Raw genomic sequence first — 6,749 nt, 5'->3', positions numbered from 1 at the left:
AGGCGAACAATAGAGCGCGCAAATGCGGATGCTTGGTCGTAACAGCCCGTACATACCAAGCCCCGGCAGACGTTTCAAGTGCCAGCGGTACGGGCATTGCAGTCAGACATGCCGAGGACGCCTTACCTGTGCAAAGTGCAGCGCACATGACCACACAACAGATAACTGCAGTGAACTGACTACAAATGTGTGAGATGTGAGGGCACCCACCCTGCATACTCACGGTCCCTGCGGCCTTTCAGGCCAAAAGGAAGTAATCAATATAAAGGTAACTGAGAAGATAACATACGGAAAGGCGCGAAAAAAGCACGGAATGCTTTCCTCCGCTCGCTATGCTGACGCAGCCCGCAAAGGGGCCAGGCCGCGTCTAGTAACGTGGGGCACGCAGTGCAGTGCTGCTGACGTGCTCCCACCACGGCTCCTCACTCAGCAGCCACCAGCTGCACCAATATTTGCAATCCCGAAGGTCACTTTCTCCCAGATGTCCGGGACACCAAAGACATCTGAGAGGGACTTGGTTCCTACTAAAAAATCTGCCTCCATGCCTTCACCAGAGGCGATGGAGGTGAGCATGGACTCCGCAGCGTCGGTGGCGCCTAGGGAGTACGTCAATGTGAGGCGGGGCCTGCTAGGCCGCTTCAAATAAAAAACATACACCAGTTAAGCAACCTGATAAGGGCGGCGAGTCTTAATCATACTCTATATTCTTTCTACATCTACCAAAATTGCTACCGAGAGCATCATTTATTGGAACTACGAGGACTCCTAAAAAATCGCGAAGACGTATATGAAATCCTCGCCGAACACCAACCAAACATATTTTTTCTGCAAGAAACGCCTTTAAAACCAACGGACACAACTTTTCTCAAGCAGTATCGTGTATTCACGAAAGATAGGCAAGACAGGGCTCATCCCTCCGTTGGCGTTGCCTATATAACACAAAAGTCAACCGATTGTCGAAACATCTCGCTTAACACAGACTTGGAGGCAGTGGCAATACAAGCCTTAATATTCGGTAAAATAACAGCAGTATGTTACTGTATATTCCGCCAGATCATAGACTATGTAACAGAAATTTTGAAAAGCTGATTGACCAACTTCCAGAAGCATGGCTGCTGGTCGGAGACTTTAATGCTTGCCACCCATTATGGAGATACAAGAGCGGACTTCGGAGGTGCACTAATTGAAAAGTTCTGTTGTCCCCAGGGTCATATTTGCTCAACTCAAAACAGCCAACATACTACAGCTCAGCTCATAATACGTACACAACCATTGATTTAGGCGTTGGCTCTCCGATGCTCTTGGAAGCTACAGAGTGCGTTGTTATTGACAATCTATATGGAAGCGACCATTTTTCCATCTCTGCCAAGTACACAGGCAATAAAAATGTAAACGTGTCTAGTCCCAGGAAATTTAAAAAATATGCGGCCAACTGGGAGATGTTCAAGGAACACTCAGCTCTGACCTGTTCATCAGATACTGCCTTAGGCGTTGACGAATCTCAACTCTTGATCACGCAGCACATTATAGATGCTGCAGAAAAATACATTTCACAAACATCATGTAAGCCACGAAACAAACGAAGGCCTTGGTGGAATGCAGAATGTAAGACGGCCCGTAAAACACAAAACATGGCATGGAAGTTACGCCGATAACCCACGGCTGAAAACCTAATAGGATTTAAGCGCGCAATGGCAAATGGCAGGCGGGCTCTACGCATCTCCAAGCAGGAAAGCTGGTCATCATTCCTTTCTTCTGTGAACTCTTATTCTCATGCACATAAAGTACAAAACAGGAGACGAGCAGCACTCAAATGATATAGCACTCTCCCAACACCCCTTGTCAGCACTAGTAGTGACTCTCTTGGAGATCTAGCAGACACACTAAGGCAACACTTTGAATACATATTCAGCTTCCTTTTTGATGCACAAGGTAACTGAGGGGAGGAAGCCTATATGTGATAAAATACCGTGCGCAGGAGGGTACAATAGCCCTTTCACCATGCAGGAGCTGAAGATGGCACTAGACACACGTGGAAACACAGCGGCAGGTCCTGACAGGATCACATATGGAATGCTCAGGCACCTGCATGTGGACACGCTTGAAAGCCTACTTTGCCTGTATAATAAAATATGGGCCACAGGATGCTTTCTTAAAGCATGGAAGGAAGCGATCATTATCGCGATATTAAAACCCGGAAAGGAATCCACTCTTGCTGCCAGTTATCGGCCTGTTGTTCTACCCAGCTGTTTATGTAAGCTTTATTTTAAAAAAAAAAAGGTAGATCGTCGCCTTCTACAATTCCTTGGATAAAATGGTCTTCATCAAACCCAAGATGGTTTTAGAGCTGGGCGGTCAACAGCTGATCAACTCATTGCAGCTGAGTCATATGAAAGGGATCCTTTTGTACACAAACAACATCGTTTATCTCTCTTTTTTGATCTTGAAAAAGCATATGATACCACTTGGCGCTATGGTATCATCCGCGACCTCTTCTCTCGTGGTATCACAGGGAACATGTTGAATACAATACGAAGTTACTTGTCTGAATTGACCTTCAAATTTCGTGTTGGCAATGCATACTCAAAGCAGTACATACAGGAAAATGATGTCCTTTAAGGTGGTGTTCTCAGTTGCACACTTTTCATGGCCAAAATGAACTCTCTAAGAAGCGTGCTGCCGAAAACCATTTCTTGTTCTGTATATGTTGATGACATCTAGATAGACTTCAAATCTTGCAACTTGGCCAACTTGGACAACAATGGCAAGAGAAATGGGGCGCAGCAATAGAAAATAAACTACACACAATAAAGCCAAGGATAGGCAGGTATGTCCCAGAAAAACGAGATAGATTTAAAGAAGTAGCTCTGAGCAGGCTCAGAATTGGTCACACATACATAACACATACCATATATTTTAGCAAATTCTCCTGCACCACACTGCTTGAGATGTGGTGATTGGCTTACTGTAATTCATGTTTTAATTATATGTGCACAACTCGAACCAGAAAGGAGATGTTATTTTCCCTCCTTGTATACTTATGAAATACCTGCACACCCATCCAATTTTATTGGATGTGTGTTTCCTTTAAAACATGTGCTTAAATTCTAATCACAAGAAGGCTTTTGACAATGAATTTCTTATCGACGTGGGCCTCAGCCCGTTTCCCCTTGAGAGGACGGATGAGATCTCTTAAAGCATCTACATATACTGTTTTATTTTTTTCCAGCTCATTATACATCGCAAATGAATTTTATGCTCTATACACCACTGATTTTTATCCCTTCACGTAACATCACAACTAGCACATTGCATCAACTTGAGAACACCGTTAACCTTGTGTTTGGCGCTCTTTGGTCTGAGACGCCCTTGCGCCATTAAAATCGATCATCATCACACACACACACACATATATATATATATATATATACGAAGGGGGTTGATGCTTGAATGGGTCCGGTAGGGCATAAACTTAAAGGAGGTGACACACGGTGGAAAAAACAACACTTTAATCCGATGTTTCGGCCGGGGTCCGGCCTTTGTCAAGGAATGTAGCTACATTCCTTGACAAAGGCCGGACCCCAGCCGAAACGTCGAATTAAAGTGTTGTTTTTTCCACCGTGTGTCACCTCCTTTAAGTTTATATATATATATATATATATATATATATATATATATATATATATATATATATATATATATATATATATATATATATGTATATTGCATCATGAGAAAGGCCGGTCTGGACGAGTCTTCAGCTGGAGTGAAGATTGCTGGAAAACGTATCAACAACCTTAGATATGCGGATGATACCACTTTAATGGCAGAAAGTGAAGTGGAACTCAAGAGACTTCTGATGCGCGTACAAGAAGAGAGTGAGAAGTTTGGGCTTAAACTGAACATTAAAAAGACAAAGATCATGACGTCTTGCCCTATCAAGTCCTGGAGCATCAATGGACAACAAGTGGAAGCTGTGACAGATTTTCTCTTCTTGGGCTCCAAGATTACCTCGGAAGGAGACTGCAGCAATGAAATTAGGAGATGCCTGCTTCTGGGAAGGAGAGCAATGGTTAGCCTTGACCGCCTAGTAAAGAGCAGAGACATTAGTCTGCCAACCAAGATCCGTATAACTTGTGCTATGGTCTTTCCAGTTGTGATGTATGGATGCGAGAGTTGGACTGTGAAAAAGGCTCAGAAAAGGCTGTGAAAAAGATCAAATCAGTCGATATTGTCGACCATAAACCTTGACTGCTCATTGGAGGGTCAAATTCTAAATTTAAAGCTCAGCTACTTTGGTCATCTGACGAGAACAGAGGAGTCGCTGGAGAAAGATTTGATGTTGGGAAAGGTTGGGGGTCGCCGGAGAAGGAGTAGGCAGCGAACGCGATGGTTAGATGGCATCGTCGAGGCATTGCAGATGAAGTTATGTGATGTTAGGAAGATAGTGAGAGACCGCAAAGCGTGGCGTGACATGGGCCATAGGGTCACGAAGAGTCGGACACGACTGAACGACTGAACTGAATATATATATATATATATATATATATATATATATATTCAGTTCAGTATATATATATATATATATATATACTGTTCGCTTCTTTTCTTCATATATATATATATATATATATATATATATATATATAAATATGAAGGAAAGAAGCGAACAGTCGGCGAGGCCAAGGGAAGCGTTGGGGATGGTACTTTATGTCTTTTTTTTAATGTTTACTTGGATAATCACAGGGATTAGTAATGTAATCTGTTTAGGGGAAAGATAATTAAACACAAAGTAGAAGAAAAAACAACGTGCCGATGGTGGGAACCGAACCCACGACCTCCGAATAAAGCGTCCGGTGCTCTTCCAACTGAGCTACATCGGCCGCTGTTCCCCATAAAAAAAAGACATAAAGTACCATCCCCAACGCTTTCCTTTGCCTCGCCAACTGTTGGCTTCTTTCCTTCATGTATTATAACGAGCACCCTCATTTCCCCTTAATTGATCTGCTTGGAGCTTACGGGGGTCTCGGTTCTGGCAGTCTTGAAGCCATAGGTAGCGTAAGACGGTTCTAGCACAGCTTTCGCCCTCGCTCTTGATCACGTTCTACGTGATGCTGGCGGTAACAAAGCACGTTCCACGTCCGCCGTCTTGGCTAAGGGTGGCGCTGGTGAACACTCTCAAGGTTCGTGTACAGACAACATAAATACCCAAGAAAGTGGCAGGGGTACAGCGGCCGATGTAGCTCAATTGGAAGAGCACCGGACGCTTTATTCGGTGGTCGTGGGTTCGGTTCCCACCATCGGCACGTTGTTTTGTCTTCTACTTTGTGTTTAATTATCTTTCCCTAAACAGATTACATTACTAATCTCTGTGATTATCCAAGTAAACATTAAAAAAAGACATAAAGTACCATCCCCAACGCTTTCCTTGGCCTCGCCGACTGTTGGCTTCTTTCCTTCATGTATTATAACGAACACCCTCATTTCCCCTTAATATATATATATATATATATATATATATATATATATATATATATATATATATATATATATATATATATATATATATATATATATATTGTAATAGAAGATCTTGAACAGGGCTCTATGCCGTGAACAGTCAAGGGAACCTCCGGCGAAGTCGTAGAACTTGTGTCAGCAGACACGAGCGTCGGAGCGAGCTTCGTCGTCTTTGTCTTTCCTGACCGTGAGGTGTTGAACATGGTTGTCGTCGTTCTCTTCAGCATCAGGTGCTGAACATATCACAGCTGAATACCTGTTTTACAACTTCCCCCGTGCGAAAAGGCGCCATCCTGGCGGCTTATGGCGAAAATGACGATCACAGGATCATAGTAAAGTTTCAGGCGGTTACTGTGTATTATTTCACGGTTGCGGCAACGGTGGTCAGTGGATGGCGTAAGGGGTTCACTGAGGCAGTTGACGAGAGTTGTTTGCTTGACAATGCAGTTGGGGCCCTGATACTTGCTCACAAGTTTGGATGAAAGGCCGGGACTGGAGGAAGGTACCCATAGCCAGAGCAAAGTGTTTGTACGGTAAGTAAGAAGTGAAGATTGATCTCGGGTGGTTTTCGGCTGTTGCTGGGCGTGAGAAGTGGAGGATTGGGCAAGCTGGCGGCATTCTTCAGCATACGTTCCAAGTTGTGAAACAGTCGTGAATTGGTAAGAATCCGGTCGGTAAGGGAGAATGATGTCCATGGCACAAGAGGGCTCACTACCGTACAGGATGAAGTATGGCGACAATCTGGTGGTTGCTTGAGTGGCAGAGTTATAAGCGAAGGTGCCGAAAGGAAGAACGCGGTCCCAGTTGGAGTGGTCGGAAGCGACATACATTGCCAGCATGTCGCCCATGGTGCAGTTAAACAGCTCAACCATTCCATTTGTTTGCGAATGGTGCGCGGAGGTGGCGCGGTAAACGATTTTGCATTCTCTAAAAACAGCTTCGACAACTTGAGAAAGGAAGGCCGGACCTCTGTCACTCAGCAATTCTTTGGGAGCCCGGTGGCGAAGAATGATGGGATAGAGGATGAAGGAGGCAATGTCTTGTGCGGTAGCAGATGGCAAAGGCACCGTTTCGGCGTAGCGTGTGACATGATCAATTGCAACGATGATCTAGCGATTGCCTGTTCATGTGCTAGGAAGCAGCAGGCCGTATAGACCAATTCCAACGCGCTCAAAGGGCTGAGCTGGGCAGGTCAGCGACGGCAGAGGAGCGGCGGGTTGGCGAGGTGG

The 6,749-nt window shown here is 44.5% G+C and overlaps 2 non-coding genes across 2 annotated transcripts; one reads left to right on the top strand and one right to left on the bottom strand.

The window, feature by feature from the left end:
- Positions 1-4,810: 4,810 nt before the first annotated feature.
- On the bottom strand, positions 4,811-4,883 carry TRNAK-CUU (transfer RNA lysine (anticodon CUU)). The gene has a single exon. It is a non-coding gene; the product is annotated as a tRNA-Lys (tRNA).
- Positions 4,884-5,233: 350 nt separating this feature from the next.
- TRNAK-CUU (transfer RNA lysine (anticodon CUU)) lies at positions 5,234-5,306 on the top strand. Its single transcript has one exon. It is a non-coding gene; the product is annotated as a tRNA-Lys (tRNA).
- The last annotated feature ends 1,443 nt before the right edge of the window (positions 5,307-6,749 follow it).

Source organism: Amblyomma maculatum, chromosome 5 (assembly GCF_055883805.1).
Source record: "Amblyomma maculatum isolate TAMU_Amacu chromosome 5, ASM5588380v1, whole genome shotgun sequence".
In the NCBI taxonomy this organism is placed as follows: domain Eukaryota; kingdom Metazoa; phylum Arthropoda; class Arachnida; order Ixodida; family Ixodidae; genus Amblyomma; species Amblyomma maculatum.
Note: the sequence above shows the minus strand (reverse complement) of the source record. Positions and strands in the feature narration are given on the sequence as shown.